This window comes from Rhea pennata, chromosome 3 (genome assembly GCF_028389875.1).
Source record: "Rhea pennata isolate bPtePen1 chromosome 3, bPtePen1.pri, whole genome shotgun sequence".
NCBI lineage: Eukaryota > Metazoa > Chordata > Aves > Rheiformes > Rheidae > Rhea > Rhea pennata.
In genome coordinates, this window is record NC_084665.1 from 127814624 (window position 1) to 127834242 (window position 19619).

Genomic DNA, 19619 nt, shown 5'->3' on the forward strand with positions numbered 1-19619 from the left:
CATATGGAGAAAAAATATGATTTGTAGTCTCAGTGTAGCCCCCCAACAAGTACTTCTGGGACCAACAGTAAGAATTCAGGTTTAATTTGCACTGTCTGATACCTTCAGGCTTTCAAGGGAGTCTCCGATACCCTGTAACAGATGGCTGCAACATGCACCCCACGGAGCAGCATCACTTTCCTGTTTTCAGGATACTCGCAAGGAGTAAATGCCTTGGTGGACTCCTCATCAGCATGAATTCAACTGATAAGTTCAAAAGTCACTGGAAAACTAACAGATAGGACCAGACTCAAAGTCCCATTTTATTAGGAGAACACTCTAATGATATTAAACAACGTGTAATGTTTAGTGACAGTGCTTTTTAAAAGAAATCCTTATTAACTGGTATCAAATATGCAGACCAGTTAAGTATCTTGTGGCTCTGGGACAATTTGTCTGATGAAATCATACCGTGTCCAAATAGCTTTAGCTAGCCATCTACCGAGATGAGCAGTAAGACTGATCCCAGCTACAAGCAGCCTAGAACAGCCAAGTTTGTGTAGAGTTGACGGCTTAAGAGCTTCTCTGAATTGGCAGGAGGACACGCAGGACAGATCTTATTCATAACTGAAAGGGCTCTGAACAGTTAATATTGCTAATGCCCTTCATGGGCCAGAGGTGCACAAAACACAAAACAAAACAACACCACAACAACAAAACCTGAGCAACCATCCACCACACATATTGCGGATACATACCACACTTAGAGACTGCCCAAGTAAACCTAAGTATGCACAGTCCTACCCACCAGCTCAAAACAGAAGGTGAGGAGAACCCATATGTAAGCACAGGGGTGTATTTGGGAAGGTTGAACCTACTTTGGATAGAACACATCAGGCTTAAAAATACTCCAGGCAGAAATCGCCAATGCACAACAGCTATTTCTGCTGCATAAACGGGGCCAAGTATCCTCAGAACAGCTCAGAAATGGGCTGGGAGATGCTCTGCCAGCAGAAGGCCAGTGCAGAGGAAGCAGCTGCTTCCAACAGGAGCTGCCAGTATCCTGGCCGTCATCCATGGTCCAAACACCAGAATGGTTCAAAGACCATTTCCAACTCATCCTGTCTTTGGGAACCATTCATGTGATAGATGCTGAGAAATCCCAAAGAAAAAAGGAATGTCCCTCCGAGTTATTTCCAACAGTTATTCCAGTTATCCCCCTGTTATGGGCAGGAGGAGACAAAACACGTGGCGATCAAGTAATCTGCCTGAGGTCCCCGGCCCATCAGAAGGCAATACCTCCCTGCCTACTGTCTATCTCGGACCTCCAAAGGCAATGGCTGCCTGTGCCCCCTTTTCTGTCCATTCTTCGCCAGGAAGGTGGAAAGGCCTCAGTAGGGTCCCAGTGGTGCCTAGCACAACAGCAAGCACCTTCCACAGTGCAAAGGCCTCCCAAGACACCATGGCATTGAGAATAACACCCCTGCCATATCTGACTCACTGGCACTGAGACGCCCTGGTCCTGGGAACCGTGCAGCTCATGGAAAGGTAAGAGCAAGATGATAGACAAATGCCTTTATAAACAACCTCAGCATATTTTTCCCTTGGCAGTTTGGCTCTTGCTGGCCATGAGAAGCCAGCGACCAACAGGCAGGGAAAGTATCACCATTGCTGCTTAATAGCGTAACCAGTTGGCTAGTGTGGGAGTTAACTATTGCCAGCCACTGGACAAAATCAGAGCTGCTCAGGTCCAGACTAAATATCTGATACCCAGCCAAAAAAAGGAGATCGTCTCAGAGCTTGGGAAAACTGTCTGCCAACGCAAGCTTTGAAGGGCTCCATAACACAGCCACTATCTTCACAAAAGGGCCCAAGCCACAGTGAAGGTGCCACACAGACAGAAATGAAGGCATCAGCTTCAACAAGAGTCATTAAGATAGCCATAAAAATCCCAACACAATTTGACCACTGTGTAGGATCCAGCAAAAGTAATTTAAAAAGCACAAGGATGGCTACATCAGATCAAACCAACAATCCATCTAGTCCAACCCCTCACTCCTGAGTGCCAATTTCCAGTTGTTTTGGTGTAAAAGACACAAAATTACAATCACGGAGCAGATCATTCAGAACAAATAAGCAAATAAGAGTTGCATGAGCTCTTTAAGAGTGAAAGCTTCCCACCAAAATACTTTTTTGAAGCAATCAATCATGAACAGTGTTATCTATATAAAGGTCAGAACTGCTAAAATAAATGAATACATAAATCACATCAAACACTTCGCTTCATGACTTTTTGCAGCAGTGAGTTCCACAGATGAACTTTACAAGCTACTTCACCAGCTTCAAGCCCAGAACCTCCTAACTCAGTCTGTGTCCTCTTCTTCTAGTACAGCATTACGTACTGACACAGTGATTAGGACAACAGGATTCTGACCCAACTCACTATACACCCAGAGGAACAGCAGTGAGAAAGCCAGGTGAACAGGAACAGCCCTCTTACCTTCTCAAAACTTTCTGACGTCCCATCATGGGTTCACCTCCTCCTTGAACCAGGAACTAGTTTCCTAGTTTCCTTTTCAATCCTTGTGACCATCAGCGTTGGCAGAGAAGTGCAAACACCTATTGCCAACAGATAACTCCAGCATAATTTTGCACTTCCACTGTTGTCTCATCATTCCTGATGGATATCCTTGATCTCCAATGCACTCCTTTTGTACAGAAGCCCTTCCTGTCTTCTACTCATTGTCTTCTGTAACATCTATGTTCTGCTTCTGTTTCAGTCATTTCCCAAATCTGTGCTGCTTTTTTTTTAATTGCTCCCAATATGTCACTCCATATTACTCAACAGCAGATTTATTTAAACGTGTCAATGCTGTTGCCTAGCAGATCTGAATGTGCTTTACAATTTAATCTTGCTTCAGAATCATGTGTTTCCCTTCCCAATGCTCCTCAGCACGTTTGGGCCATCAGGAAGTCTGGTAAAGAAAAAATAAACTCCACTCTAGAGTCAGTCCACTGGCCTACCTAGGAGAGTTTCACTAGAGAGATTAAAGAAAAAGAAAGAAAATAAAAAGAAAAAAGATCAAACAAGGAGAACAGGAAATGTGCCAAAAAAGCCCACCTGATTTTTCTATTCGGTCAGGAAGCAGCATCAGATGCTATTTGTCTTCCATTTTCTACCTGGTACCCAAGAGCTTAAATAGGAGCCCATCAAGTAAATGATCAAGAGCTTTGAGAAAGTCCTAATATGGAGCTAATATCAGCTTTCCCCGAGCAGCTAGCTAATTTTATGTAATAGCTTTGGAGCACTACATAAAAGGCCTGGAACACCCAGGTGAGAGCAGGTTCTGACCTTTGAAATTAGACCTGGGTCTTTGCTGAGAAAAAGGAGATAATGGGCCACTAAATCACATGCACAGTGTTTCCTGCTTGGGCTTTTCAAGCTCTCCAGCTGGTAATGGTGTAGGCTTAGTCACTGCCCTCCAGACTCCCACTCTTCCATTCCCAGCCACAAAACCGGAGCACCTAATGGTGCGCGCAGCAGCAGCGAGCTCCGTGCACAGGTTCACAACGAGACAGCCACCAAACGTCCCCAAACGCTTACGAAAGAGACGGAACAAAACAGAGAATGTGTCATCCTTCTGCACCGCATGGAAGCGGAATAAATGCCATCAACCTGCCCCAGAGCACAACAAAGCCTGCAGCACAGCACTATCAGGCACCAGGTTTTCAGTGCAGGGCTCAAACTATGGGCTCACCTCCACTGTAGTCATCCCACGAGAGCTGTATCTCATGTCACGCCAAAGTTGACCTCCATCCTCTGACCAAAAAAACATCCAGCTCAACCCTAACCGATGCCCAGGCCAGCTGTGTGTGCTGCCAGACATGCTTGGGCTGGTAACACAATGAAGACAGAGCTGCAGCTCAGTCATCACCCCACACTGCGGTCCTGCTTCCCTCCAACAAGGCTGCTTTAGGAGGAATGATTCATGTAAACCAATGTAGCGACAACTCTTGCAACTCTCAAGTCTAGATTTGAGCTGCAAATTAAACCCAACAAATCACGCTCACAGGGTACTGACATCAGTAAAAAGCCACTGAGATAGCCCAGCTGAAGACAAAACTTGCAGCAGAACCTGCCAGAAAGGCTGCTCTCCAGAGCTGATGGGTTTCCAAAAATAGCTCCTTTCCCTTTCCATGGTGCCTGATGTCCATCTACTTACAGACACCTAAAAATAACCCTTCCCATTTGGATCAATGAAGAGTGCTGCCAGAAGTGAAAGACCCTCATCACTCTCCGCGCAGAAGACTAAATGAGATAAAGTACTTTTGAAATGCAGCACAGGGAACAAAACTGCGCTGGCCCCGAGCGAGCCAGCTGGATGGGCCTCATGATTCCTTCCCAGCAACAGCTGTGATTGAGTTTATTTCTATTTTGCGTGATTAAAAAGAGAGACAGATAAAAGGGAGAACAAAAAGTCCAAGATTTCAAAAGGCCCTAAAAATAAAATATTTGTATTCACTTGGCATCCTACCTCGACAGCGTTTTATACATTAGCACTAAGCAGTCCCCAATAATCCAAAAGGAAGAAGTAAGTAAATATAGATAGCGAAACCAAGGCATGGAAAGGTTAAAATACTGGCTCAGAATGGTCAATAAAATCAACAACAGTACTGGGTTTAAAGGCTTTCTGGACGCACCTTCCTCTGCTCATGCCACAAGACCCCTCTCTCATGGAGCCCACGTAATTGTTTCCATTGCCTGGCAAGTGAAAACAGATGCAGAAGAGTTTAGCAGCTCCTCACAAGAAGTTACAGTTCATCTAGCTGATACAAGTTAACTTGCTGGTTTTCAGAGCTTGTTCACACCTTACAGGGAAAAGGCACTTTTTCAAGATTCAGACACACGAGTTTAGCAGTGGGATGCCTGAAATTAATCCCTTTATTTAAACACTAACAGCCATAAGCGTCTCTAAGCAATCGTAAAGGCTTTATTAGTTAAGGCAATGAAAGCCCAAGAGCAGCCAAGTCAAGACGAAGCCAAGGTTATCTGCAGCAAGTTTCCCAGCATTAACTCTCACAACACAAGCTCGCTCATGAGAGTATTCGTACTTCAGAGGAAGGAATAAAGAGCATACCAAGGCTGCACTGGCCCTGGCCAGCTGCCTGCATGGCACCTTGCTGCCAGCAAAAGTCTATGGGCAGGAATGGATGGAGCGAACCCTGCTGGGAGCCGCTCCCAGGGACACGAAAGGACAAGAAAGTGGTTGGGAAGAGCAGGGGCAAATTGCACCTCACCTATCTGATCGCCTCCGATAAATGAAGGGATTGGCCTGGTAGATAAGCAGAAAGCACTGGATGTTGTGACCTCGGCTTTAGCAAGGCTTTTGACATGGTCTCTTATTTTATTCCTATAGCCACCTCTGGAGATGCTCAAACCTCAGCTTGACAAAGCCCTGAGCAACCTGATCTAAATTTGTAGTTAGCTTTACTTGGAGCAGGGGGCCGGATCAGAAGTCCTTCCCTACCTGCTTTGTTCTATGATTATGAGACACACCAAAGAGAAAGTGAAAGTCTTTCCTGGAGAGATCCAAAATGGAGAAAGCGCTAATGTATAATAACGATAATAATAAAAAGCTCTTCATTAAACTGAGGACTTGGAGACAGGGGGAAAAAAATCTAGCACAGTGTGCTTTCTTTTCTCTAATGTTTACTGCTTGACAGAGGAATAAATCAATTAAATTAAGACACATATAGCACTTCTACGTTAAACCTTAGGGCACTTTAAGGGTGTCGTAAGACTTAATACCTGTAGGAGGTGATAAACATTCATGAGACTAACAGTGTAAGATTAAACGGGCTGGGTTGACTTTTAAGAGACATTTCAAGAGACATCCTTTTAAGGACTCCTCTGCTCCCATTTCTGTACTGAGCCGCTACACAGTCATTTTCCCCAAATCCTTTCACGTGTCCAGCCTTTGGAGAGCCACACACAGGTGTGTGCTCCCCAGCCTGGTCATTTTAGTGGGAGGAAAAAAGAACGGATATGGAGCTGCCTTGGAATTCTGCATGTCCTATGCAGGGGTATCACTTTGTTTTGTTCTGAATCTTTTATCCCTCCAAAAGCTCCTTATCGGTTCCCAGAAGGACATCAGGGAATTCAGCTCCCCTTTTGTTACTAGAAAGCATTAACTAAGTTTCACCGAACTCAGAAGTTTCTCAGAAGCTTCGAACTCAAGATTCATTTTCCCTTAAGCCAGCTCTAAAATTTGTCTTGCCAAAATCCATAGAAGACAAGAATCTACAGTTCCTAGCACTCACACCATGAAAGGGTTTCAAAGAGCAGGACGACGTTTTCATCTTTAGCCTGGCCTTGCAATCAGAAGGCTATCTTCCTGGTTTTGCTGGTCTTCATCTAGAATAACTGAACACAAGAGACTGGTTTTGCTGACCAGCCTTATCTGGGTTAGAGAACAGCCGCAGCCTTCAAGGACATGGTGTAACACACAGCACAGGAAGCCACAAGTCCTGGCCATGATTCCCTTGAATCCTCTAAGCCTCTGATCCTCCACTGAAATGGCCAGTTAAGTGCTGATGAACTCAAGGCTGCCCAATTTACAAGCTGTCTCTACTCCAAACATTTTTGCATTAAAAAAAAAAAAAAAAAAAAAAAAAAAAAACCTCCAAAGAAAGAGAGGGGCAGTACGGTCAACCAAATAAGTTGGCCAGAATTTGCCACATTGTTGGGAACAAGCAACTGGGTTATCTTCTCTTTCACAACACTCACACACACACGTGTTAGCCAGATCCTTCTTTCCCCATACCGCACCCCGAGAACATACCAGGTACATCTGAGCTGTGCATCTGCCAAAGGCAAGGGGAGGTGATCTTGGAGGCTTCTTGCAGCTCCTAAGCTGTTTGCTATTCCTTGTTCCCGAAGGAAACTAAGGGCATTTCTTGCACCAGTTTTGCGTAATTCCCAGCTCAGTGCATAATTCAAGCCTACTCTGCTGAATGGACCAGAAGGCTAAGAGGTATACTGCGTGTTTTGAGGTGTAATGTGCCATGCAGGTCACCAGGCCTTGCTGACAGATTGCCCCAAGCTGTGTCTTGCTGCAACATGTGTTCTGCAGCCTCTCCAAGCCCTGATACCCAGCTGCAAACACCTGCACCCCTCTCCCACCACGACCCTGTCCACTATCAGCAGGCAACACTGGGGCTCCTAAAACACTTCTAACTTGTTTCCAGTTGCTCCTCTCCAGCCTCTCCTTCCAATGAATCCGCTCCAGCCCATCTCATAGGTCTTGCCAAGTTCTCTCCTGCCATCCCTCAGCACAACTCCAAGTCCCTCTGCAATCCTTGGCAACGTTTAACGACAATGCTGACCTCTACGCATCCTTCAGCATGGGGCAACTCCTCCTCTGCTTCGCGAACTTGTAAGTTGCCTCTGCTCAGTGTGGCCTTGCAGAGGAAGGGAGATCAGCCACCTCAACCACTTCTAAACAACTCATCTCTGCATCTGACATATTCCTGACTCTCTTCCTTGCCAATGTGAAGAATCACAGATGATCTTAGCAAGAAAGCGTTCCTCTCACAGGGAGATCGTTCTCATTTCAACCAGTGGAGGGCAACCACACACATACACAACAGCCAGCATCCTATTGCCAGCTTTAGGCTTCCCATTTCTATCCATCAGAAGAGTTTAATTGTCTTCTCTTTTCCATTCCTCACTTACCTCTGTGCCACTTAAACTTATCCCTGTGGCGCTTAAATTCCCCTGTTCCCTCAGGTCAGCCGTAGCTCTGCTCTTCTCACCATGCAGAAGGACCAACCAGGCCTCAGAGGCAAACCATGAAGCAAAAAAAGCAATGCCTCCCATCTTGCACTTCAGAATAAGACCAACAAGAGGACAAGCTCTCTCAGTTGCATCGCTTGCTCTTTCAGAGGAGCCGCGTTCGAGGTCCAAGTTTGTTAGTGCCTACTCAATTTATGCAATGGAAGAACAACTGCAATGTAACAGGAACATATCAGCAGGTCTCCAGCAAAAAACACTTACCCAGCTAAACGATCCACGCAGTAAGGGAAGAAGGCAGGTGAGCAACACAGCCCATCTGTCACGAGCGAGCCTGCACCGGAACAACAGCCTCAGCAGCCCCGGGGCCAGCACTCGCTCCCGATGGGGACTTACCACTGTGGGGCTTAGCTGTTTCCATCAGCCAGGAGCCACATGGATCCCGCACCACCTGGGTAAGCGGCAGGGCGCTAACTCACCAACGGCTGTAGGGCACCCCTGCCCTGGACGGTAGCGTCTTTCATCCTTTCTGGAGGACAAAGGCTAAAGCAAGCTATTACCTTCACGGGCTTGACGAAGCAAATCAAGTAACGCTTTAGTGAGAGGTAATCCAATAGTTTCAACCGAGCAATTGTTTGAATGGTAGCAGTGTTTTGGTGCAAAGACAAGTTGAAAATCAACTGCTCTTAAATCCAGCCAAAGTAGGTTTTAAGCAAACATACAACAAAACCCTCCTTTTCCTCCATATCCCTGGTGTGCTCGGACACCGTTCAGCAGCTCAGCTCGTGAAGCACGACTCTACTCCAGCCAAAGCACAAGGAGGGCAGAACAGTGCTGCTACACCAACAGCATCAACCCAAGCGATAACCCCCTTGGGCTTGTCAAGACAAGTTGGTCACTGGTATGTGCAGCTGACCTAAGGAAAATACACCCGTCACAGCTGATAAGTCGGGCCCTGGAAGCAAGGAAGCTGCTTGTGAATGGGCTATAAATAGTAAAGAGACTAGGGATATTTTCTACCCCTCTCATGTGCCTGCTTGCCTGGTGCACAGACCCTTTGGAGCCCATACAGCTGGTTCTTCAAGGCTCCCATGGAGGAGATGGAGGAAAGGGTTTGTTCAGGATGGCCCAACAGTTGTAACTTTTATGTCTCGGGCAAAAAATGTGAGACCCTGAAAAGCAACATAACTCATCGGTTCTTAGCTGGCAAACCCAAGGAAAGGCAGGTGTTTCGGGGGGACAGCTCTTGGCCCGCTCTGTCCACCTCATCAATGTTTCTACAGCAAGCACACTGGTGTTACAGGGGTGAGACATCAGGACTTGCTCTGTCCATGAAATGCAAATTCAATCTAATCACCTCCAGTTTTTCAGGACACTAATTTCTTCATCAAAATTATGTTCTGCTGCACTATCTCCTTTTAAAAAACATTTTAAGCTCTTCTCTGCTAATCTGGGACGCTGAGTTTCATCATTGTTGAGGTAAACACTTGATAATTCATTATTAAAAAAACAAATAAGCAAACAGAAACCAGTGCTTCAAACAAGCTCCTTCTCTGGCCTCCAAAGGATCTTCTACACCCTGTTGTGGCCACAAAGCTCTTAGTGGATGGAGGCTGCCTCTATATTTGCCCAGCACCAAACACACTGTCTAGCTAGATGAATAAATCTGCTCTTTCCACCTTTAGCCATGACAATCTTCTGTTGCACGCAAGTAAAACATCTTTCAGCTAGCAGTGGCCAAAGCATCATTGCCATGACTTAAGAGACGTGGGGTCCATAAATCACAGTCCTTTCTTCATTGATGCTTTACAGCCAAACACGATTCTCTGAGACTACTGAAAAGGTGAACGAAGGATTCTACGTTTTGTGGATTTTCCGCCTGGTTGCTGGCCAGTTTGGCCCTGAGACTACATCTATGCCAGTAAATTAGAGGCATCAAGGCCAGTTCTCTAGCCCTAAGTCATAGAATCATAGAATCATTAAGGTTGGAAGGGACCTCTAGAGATCATCTAGGCCAACCCCCCTGCTCAAGCAGGGTCACCTACAGCATGGTAGACAGGGTTGAATCCAGGCGGGCCTTGAACAGCTCCAGACAAGGAGACTCCACAAATCTCTCTGGGCAACCTGTGCTAGGGCTCCGACACTCTCACAGGGAAGAAATTCCCCCTCATGGTCAGGCAGAACTTCCTGTGCTTCAACTTCTGCCCATTGCCTCTTGTCCTGTCACACGGGACAACTGAAAAGAGTTTGGCCCCGTCCCCTTGACACCCTCCCTTCAGGTACTTGCACACATTGATCAGATCCCCCCTCAGTCTGCTCTTCCCCAGGCTGAACAGGCCCAGCTCTCGCAGCCGTTCCTCACAGGGCAGGTGCTCCAGCCCTTGGATCATCTTCATAGCCCTACGCTGGACTCTCCCCAGTAGCTCCATGTCTCTCTTGGACTGGGGAGCCCAGGACTGGACACAGGACTCGAGATGAGGCCTCCCCAGGGCTGAGGAGAGGGGCAGGATCACCTCCCTCCACCTGCTGGCAACACTCTTCCCAATGCACCCCAGCAGACCATTGGCCTTCTTGGCCACAAGGGCACATTGCTGGCTCATGGTCAACTTGTCATCCACCAGCACTCCCACGTCTTTCTCTGCAGAGCTGCTCTCCAGAAGGTCAGCCCCCAGCTTGTACTGGTGCCTGGGGTTATTTCTCCCTAGGTGCAGGACTCTGCACTTGCCCTTGTTGAACCTCAGGAGGTTCCTCTCCACCCAGCTCTCCAGCCTGTCCAGGTCTCTCTGAACGGCAGCACAGCCCTCAGGTGCGTCAACCACTCCTCCCAGCTTGGTATCATCAGCAAACTTGCTGAGGATGCACTCTGTCCCCTCATCCAGGTCCTTGATGTAGAAGTTGAACAGGATGGGACCCAGTACTGAGCCCTGGGGGGCGCCAGTAGCCACAGGCCTCCAGCTAGACTCCACGCCACTGATGACGACCCTCTGAGCTCTGCCTTTCAGCCAGTTCTCAAATCACCTCACTGTCCACTCGTCTAACCCACACTTCCTGAGCTTCTCTAGGAGGATGTTATGGGAGACAGTGCCAAAAGCCTTGCTGAAGTCAAGGTACACAACGTCCACTGCTCTCCCCTCATCTACCCAGCCAGTCATTCCATCATAGAAGGCTATCACCTTGGTTAAGCAGGATTTCCCCTTGGTGAATCCATGCTGGCTACTCCTGATCACTGTCTTATCCTCCATATGCCTGGAGATGACCTCCAGAATGAGCTGTTCCATCACCTTTCCAGGGATGGAGGTGAGGCTGACTGGCCTACAGTTGCCCGGGTCCTCCTCCTTGCCCTTCTTGAAGACTGGAGTGACACTGGCTTTCTTCCAGTCCTCAGGCACCTCTCCAGCTCTCCAGGACCTTTCAAAGATGACGGAGAGCGGCCTGGCAACAACATCCGCCAGCTCCCTCAGTACCCAGAGTCCAGCTTGCACAATCTGCAACTTCTACTCTGTTTAACTTGCACCATCCTGAACAGAGCAGCCACATCCGACCTGGGCTGTGCATCAGACCAACCTGGCAAAACTCTAGGAAAGCCATTTCACCCATGCCTGGCCTCGGTAGCACCACAGCTGGGGAGGGATGGGAAATTCTGACGTTACATTAGCATTTAATAACAAATAAATATCCATAAAACACGTGGGAAGGATTATTACACACGCACAGAGGAGACATTGAAGTGACAAGGAACTTCGCTTTCCGCCTTTGGGGGAGATAATACGAACCAGTGGAGCAGAAAGAAATCCAAAACATCATTTATCAAAGCAGCAACAGAATTTGCTGTCAAAGGCAAGATTTCACGACACGGATGCTTTTGGCATGCGCGGATTCCTGACAAAACAACGAAGCACAATCGTTCCTTTGCCCAAGCATGCCGAAGAGCTTTCAGAAGCTTTACAGAATCAGAGCTGCTGATGTTGAAGAGCTGAAGTGAAAGCGCGGGGAGGAAGCACATACCCCGTGCAGCTCTCAGGAACTGGAGACGCTCGCTAGCGAAACGCGCGCTAGGCAGCGAGGACACTCAGTGACTCCCCTCCCACCGAGCCACAGGCGTGGGGCACAGCTTGGCGCTTCGCAGAACTGGGTCCCCGCTCTGGCTCCTCTCGCCGCCTGTGCTCCCCGTCCTCCCTCTGACGCTCACAGATGGAAAGGCTGAGGATAACGCCAATTAGGCTGCTTGAAGGCATGCTGATAGCTACTCTAAATGCAGCCACACGGAGCAGCAGGATTCTGGTGGTGACATTTGGACTGCAAATGAAGTCCCCTAGAGTAATGAACGATCAGGTAAAGAAATCTGGGAAGAAATTACCCAGCACACCTAGTTTTCTTGGCCCCCTTGAGTTCCACAGAAAATGTGTTAATGCATCTGATTATGATCTAAATTACGTAGAGGCTCCTGCCAAGCACTCGGTGAAGTTTCTTTATCTTTAAGTTGGAAGCTGTTCAAGATTGGTCCAGTCGTCATGTTTCAAATTAGATTTGGGCAAAAACTATTCTCCTGCCTTACTGCAGGCTCAAAACGCAGGTTTCGCAGAAGGTCGGAGTGTGGTTTTTCTCTACTGAACGAGTAGCAGGAGCAGCGGGGGCAGAATAAAAGATGACAGTCAGTCTATTACCTGTCCTGGTGTTGTAACCGGAGCTGAACAGATCGACTGTACACCGGCCAGAAAACGACGGCAACGTCAGCTGGCTTTCTAGACAAGTTTTTTCCCTGAAGAGGGTATAAACACCGCAGTTCGCTCACGCACGCACAAGCCCACATTCCACGGTTTAGAAATCCTTGCAATACAGTGTTTCTGCAAAAGGAAAAGTTTGATAAGAACAGTTTGCAAAACCCCCTGGGAGACTTTTCCCATGCCTGCAAGGGCTGCCTTAGAAGTCAAGTGACTAAGCGACAGCTAACAGTGAGCTTAGTTGGTACCCACCACCCAAGCCAGCAAATCATTGCCTACCTCCAACTCGCTCGCCTGAGCCAGCCTTCTCTGCGCCGATCAGCATCTCCCTGCCCCTGTATCGCTTCCAACTTGAAAGTCAGGGTCACCTAGCTCAAGAAGAGCTGGCTTTAAAGGGAGGGTTCCCATATATTAAAGGGAAGTCTTGAATCCATTACCTCTGTCCTTCCAGACACATAGCTGTAGCAACAGCCATATAAATTTGGACTAATTTCAACAACTAAGCAGGGCCTACGTAAGACAGCAAACATGTAATAGCTCTGACATATTTGTTTTGCTCTGTTCATGTGCATATAAATCCTACACATGTATGCATGTGTACATATACATGCACATATATATGAGGGTATATATACATATTTATTATATGACAGCCAGCTGTCTGCACCTCATCTCAAGGTGCACAGCTCATCTTCAGGACTGCACTGAACGTTTCACAGTCATTCCTATAGCATATGGCCTAACCGGCGTTTTAAGGTACCAACCACACTCAATTCCACTGGTACACAAAGATGGTCACTTGATATGAGCAACTGTTGGTCATATATAACACTGTTCCACACGATGACATTAGAAGTTAAACGTTAGAAATGCCTGTCAAAGACAAGCCTTCCTCACTCGCTGGGCACGTGCGCTGGGGCCCACCTTGGAGCAGCTCAGCTGCCACCTCCGAAGGCCTGCACTCAGGCAGCAGGAAGGATAAAATGCAGAGATGGATGCAAATGTTAGGCTTAAATGTTGAACCGAGGTGCCCTCGGCTTATCTTTGAGTGTTTTCTTTTCTGGTTTGTTCCTGAAAACATCAGCTAGGCAACGAGGCAATTACGGCAGCGACCAGCGCTCCGGCCCGCGGTGAAATTCAGAGCCAACATAGAAACCAGACTCAGTAGTTAGCGTATCCAAAACTCGGCCTCAACCAGACCTCGTTATCAGCAAATCTGTAGGAAACGAGGGATCAGAACTGCCATTTCCAACCACCGCTACAACATCGTGGTTTAAACACTGAAAATGTTTTAATGTAGGATCACAGGCTGGATCTCAGCCAGCCAAAGCTTTAAAAGGAAGCACTTATCTCTACGAAACACTTACTAAATAATATGTTAGGTGCTTAAAAATAAAGCCTTCATTAAATAACCAGAATTTAACCTGAAATTCTGCATGCTGGCATTCTCCTTTGCTGCAGGTAACAATGATTCCCTGAAACAGCACGCTTATTTTTTATTCTTTCTCTCTTTTTAAAGAAAAAAAAAGAATTTTCTTATTCAGTTTAACTTTGAGGCAAGATGGAAGACCACAGCCTGGCCTCAAAGAAGCAAGATCTTTAGAACTCGAAGTCAGCAGGCTCTCACAGGAGCTGAGCTCGAGGGCTGCTCTAGAATAAATGAAAAAGGGTTTACTCTTTCACTCGCACAAGGCAGAAAAAAAACCCTCAGATGTAAAGATATGCAGCTGGGGGTGGGGAGAGAACGGGTTCAGAAAAGCGCATCTTTAAAGAAAGCCATTACGGCTTGATTGCCACAATCCTGTAGGTTAACCACGGTCCGGCACGGTTGGCCCAGGGATGGATTTCTGGGAGGAAATCCCCAGCACGCTTCCGAAGACTGCTGGAAGCGATTCAATCCATGTATACACTGAGCAGATGCTCCGAACGTGACACACAAGGACACAGCGCTCTGGGAGAAATCTTTTTTGACAGCAAGTCAAAACAGCAGCCCGAACTGGTCATTAAAAATGCAGCTGTGATTTTTCATAGATTAGGGGAGTTCGAGGCCAGGAGGGACCTGGAGAGCACCTAGGCTGCTTCTAGCGGTATCGCGGGCCGTTACGCTTCGGCCAAATGCTAAGAAGAAAAATTTTCAGTTTGTGCAAATGGCTCGTGAGCCTGACACCCGGCTGAGCTGCGCACGGGCATTCGGACCCCAAGGCACCTGGACACAGGGCAGCCAAGCGCTGCCCACTACTGACGTTCAACACTGCTTTTAAAATAGACTATAAACTGCTGAAATCAAGATCTTGTGAAATGCTGCTTCTTAGCCTGCAGATCTGCTATCTGTATTTAGCTAGTTTCAGCAAGTAACAGAAGACGGGATAAAAGAGCCGACGGCCAAAAGCTGGAAGAGGGTTACAGCTCCGTGAGTGACACGCACTGGAGCTGCCCGAATGCTTTCACAACCTCACTGTTTCTTTAACACCGCTGTGGGGAGAAGGCGGAGCAGTACTGGAAGTCTGCACAGACGTTTTGGTGGATGGTGTCAAAATACAGGTGGAAAGGGTGTTACACGAGCATGGGAAGAGCTAATCTAATGGCAGGCGTGGAGCAGGCTGAGCCGGCAGCGCTCCTGTGTGCATTACCTCCTGTGCCACGTCTCAGCTCGGGTTTCTCCTGCATCACCCGCCAAGCCCTGTGCTACTTTATTTCTTCCTCCTCTGGCTGATCTCAAGGGTTCTTCGCCTGTTTAATATAAAAACACAAACAAAACCACATGCACTTAAGAAACATATTACCCGTTGCCTAGAGGCATCATGCAAAAGCTGCTGCTCATTAGCATCTTGGCTAAAAATGTTCCTTTCGGACCGTTTCCAAACGGACGAGAGATTCACGAAGCAGCCGGCCTTACGCCCGAGTACTCCTGCGGGGCTGATGGGCTGGGTAGTTGAGGAGTATCGGCGGCTGGGGGATGCTCTTCTGCCGAGTACCACACACTCTGGGGCTTGCCGCCTTTCCAGAGTGACTGAAGAAACACAGGATTAGGCCTGGGACAAGGGATATCTCCTTGGACACATCCAGATGAGGCACATCTAGAGCCTTGCAAAGGGAGCGCAGGGCACCGGTAGTGAAGAGCAACCCAGCCAGAATCACCCAAGCAAGGTTTTGACGGTCTTGATCCACCATCTAGAGCCTCCCCGTCACAGGCACACCAGTAAATGAGCTCTGAGCCTCCCGTTCCTGTCACCAGATTTGACGGTGTGGCATAGAAGAGTGCTATATGTGCCTACAGAGACAGTCAGATGCAGCAGAAGGTCACGAGAGATGGCCGTGGTTGGCAGCCCTGCCCAGGCCACACAGAGTGACCTCCACTGCACCAAACTTTGGCCCAACACCCAGCGTGCGGACGAGAATATTTAGCTGCCTCGGAGGAGAGAACAGCAGTGGAGAACAATCGGTATGCTTTGCACACGTTGCTACTGATAGCTATCTCCAAAGCAGACAGCCCAGAGACGGGATATTTCAAATCCTTTGGAGTTAAATGGGATGAGACATGAGTCAGCAGCTCCACACTCAATCAGCTCCGAGCAGGCTTGCTCAGCTCCCACCGCAGAAAACATTTCCACTACGAGACCTGGCAACCTATAGCTCTGAAGTTGCACGCATCTCACCATTCCCCAGCAGGGGGGAAAAAGCAAAAGAAACAAAAAGCCAACTATTGCATTCCCTAAGCGAGCTCTCCCCAATGCTCCCTGCTGAAGACCAGCAATTCACACCAATTCTTCGTCCAGGCGTTTTCCCTAGTTAGATCCCACCTCGGAGGCGGTTCTGCTGTAAATAAGTGTCTGATCTCGGCAGTTATGCCTAAAGAAAGTGAACACGATGAAATCCCTCTTGCTAACCACAGTCCAAGGCCGCAGCGACTATCGTTCAGCAGCTGACGCCTTGGCTGTGTGTTGCATTGCCTTTCGTTCGAAGATGAAGAGCAAGCGTTGCCCATCAGGGCTATCTGCATCCTGCCGTCACCCTCCCACTAACGATGGCTTTTGGATAGTCACAGTTTGGGCGTCCAACACAGGTGGTGTCAGGGGTGTCCCCTTCACACCCTCTCTGGTAAAAACCTGCTGCTGGCAGGAAGAAAGCAGAGCAGAAGCATCTCCCTGCATCATGGGGCCTCGTGCTGGACCCGAAGGACAAGACTGCCAGGGGTTATAGAAGCCACCTTCATCCTTTCCACTTTGGCTAGCAAAGTTCAGACAAGACTGCATCTCTGAGCTTCAGGGACATCATGGAAACAGCTTTTCCCTCTCTTGGCAAGCTGCAGGCCATGGAACATTTCCATCTGCAGGCTCCCGAGATGTTTGCAGAAACGGGACTCGACAGCCATGACCCACACTCTCCTTGGCCGGGAAAGCTCCTTCCCGAGTTCCTCGGAAATCATCAGCAAATCTGCTTTTCAATGGCATCAGCCGAGGACTGACTGCAACCTGCCCCGCAGAAGACGTGCTTCAGCGGCAGACGGCAATGGCACTGCACAAACCCGGTGCCTGCGCGCTACGCTAACCAGCTGTTAGATTGCGAGCTTTGAAAGCCTACAAAATAAAAACCCCACTGGTTACATTTTTTCAAAGTCATAAATTATCCTGGAGCCCTAAATCTCAAGATGCTTTGCTCTTGGGGCAAAGGACCTAAGAACGCAGAGCGGGCAGAAGGGGCAGCTCCTTTCAACGACCTGTCAAAAGGGATCCCCAAACTTGCAACATCCAAACAAACCAACCTCCTGAGAACTTAAGTCTTTTTAAAAATAAAGCAGGCTCTAAAACTGTATTAGAGTACTCATGGGATAAATAATACTTCATGACAAAAGCAAAGCCTCCTTTCTACTAAGCACTGTATAACTTACATAATGTAAATATTACAATATAAATTAATGCTAGTGTATCAGAATATAAGATTAGTAGCACTAATAGCCCATTAGCACAGACTCACCAGAAAAGAGAGGCTGTTTCTCTCTCCTTCCCATCAGAGCAGCAGTGGCAAGTAGCTGTTACGACTTCATTTTATTTTTTTATTAGTTTTTACAAGCTAGCTATGCTAAAAGGTTGCACCAGGAATTGAAACTGCAGTTGTCAGCAGAAGTGAAGGACACTGTAAGATACATTTTATTTCAGCTCTTTTATTGCTTGCTTCCTTGGAGTGATCTAGGCAGCTTAAGGAGTTTAAAGGTTTTGTCACAACACTCTCCGGCCCTCCAGCTAACTTTGAGTGTGAGGTCCATTTAAGTAGGCAATGTGCTTTCTGTTGGATGGACCACCGCCTGGGCAAGAGGACAGACTGATATAGAAACAAACAAATAATGATAATTAGGCACTGAAGGAGTCCTTACATAAATTTTTTTTGAAACAAATCTCTCTACTCTCATCCTTACACATAAAAATTAGCTTTGCTGTTTTCCCGTGTGCAGTGATTTAAATGCACCGCTTTGCGTATCGGAGGCCTTTTGGCCCTGGATGCAGAACGCACCCATCGTTTGCACTCCCGGCCGGCCTCCTGCCGGCTATGAGTAGAGGTCAAACACCTAAAGCGACCCGGGGGCACCGCTCAGCACTCACAGAGCTGGAGGTGCCGCGGGCACGCGGAAAGGAGCCGGCAGAAGGGGACAGGGATGGAGACGCCTCTGGACTTGCTCCCACGAGGTGGCACCCAAGATAGGCACCCAAGTCTTAGAAGAGTCTATTAACAGCCCATAGTAAGTCCTGTAACAACAGTCTCAGCAGCACCATCGGTGTCACCTCGTAACGGCCCGACACTGCAATCCTAACCCCAGCCGAGATGATCCTACCTCGCAAGCACTGCAGACCAGTCCGTTCTCTGTGGCCCGCTTGCAGGGTCCTCCCATGCACCTCCCTGAGCATGCAGGCGCCTGCCCAGGAGAGCTCCACACCTGCCAGAACCAGACCCCAAAACACTCCTGTGTGCGGCCACCATGCTTCAGTATCTACGAAGACGAACAAAACATACTGTCTGAAGTACGGGCTTCCTAAGCAGAGCAACTGCTCTTGATACTAGACTTCAGGTTTTTAAGTTTGGGTGCTTTTTCTTTTTCTTTTAAATGTATTAAAAGAAAATGTTTTTCAGGTCACCTTTGATGCAAGGAAGAGGCTGTCAGATGGTCTCTTGGCAAGAGAGCATCCGCTCCCTGGGCATGCACTGGGAGCCCTGTGAACTCCCTCTGCCATCTGCATATTATATATTTATATTCCAAGTCCCACAGATACTTCTTACACGTGTTACAGCTTGGTGAGCTGAAGCTCCTAAAGGTCTTTCAAGATTATCCACTAAATAAGTTATCCCATACCTATTTCTGTAAAGAGTCCTCAATTCTTTAGGACAGAAACAACAAATTTCAGTCTTTTAAAAAAAAAATAAGAAAAGGACAACGATTTTAAATGAAACATTTGAGTTGCATTTTTTCCCATCTCTGTTCTTCTTTCCTGAGTTATTTCACAAAGCAAACAGGGTTGCATTTGGCACAGGCCAAGCAGAAGAGCACACGCTGCAGGGACAACGTTCATGGGCATCTGCCGCTCACGCCGCTGTCAACCTTTAACCGAGTGCCTCTCTGCTGCAGACCGTGGCAGAGGAGCGAGCGACAGATGTCTGCAGCAGGGAGCCTTTGTGAGCCTGCGCTCGTGCAAGAATCGCTTTGAAGAGCAAAAAGTAAAGCTCTGCCCTGAGCAAGCACACGAAGTTACTGAGCTTGTCTGGAGCTGGAGACGGGCAAAGCCAGCTCTGCTCCCGAGCACGTTGTCTCCTCCGGGCCTCTGTGGCTCTCCACTCCAACGTAAACATGCAGCATCCACATCCTCCTGGAAATCAGAAACAGCGCCGAGGATATGTACACGGATGAGCTCTGCTTCCCCCCAGCAGGAAGCGAGGAGGCAGAATTTGCAACCCCAGGTGGCCCCAGGACAATCCGCGTCAGCGGGGGCTGGCAACAGCCAAGAGCAAAAGGCACGGTGCTAAGCGGTATCTTGGGAGATTTAATTGCATCTCCCTTCTGACCTCTCCTCTTCATTATGCAGCTCAATCTGCCCATTTTCTTTCGCTCGCCCTTGTGGCCTCCGCCGGAAAGCTTCTGC

The 19619-nt window shown here is 48.0% G+C and overlaps 1 protein-coding gene across 6 annotated transcripts in view; it reads right to left on the reverse strand.

Moving 5' to 3' along the window:
- Window positions 1-19619, reverse strand: part of EXTL3 (exostosin like glycosyltransferase 3) — a 121048-nt gene that overhangs the window by 36641 nt on the left and 64788 nt on the right. Inside the window, exon 3 of one of the 6 annotated variants that reach the window (XM_062573307.1) lies at window positions 15123-15222. The exons of the other annotated variants lie outside the window; for them this stretch is intronic. The gene's annotated coding sequence lies outside the window, so the exon portion shown is untranslated. The remainder of the gene's footprint in view (window positions 1-15122; window positions 15223-19619) is intronic. 6 annotated transcript variants of the gene reach the window in all.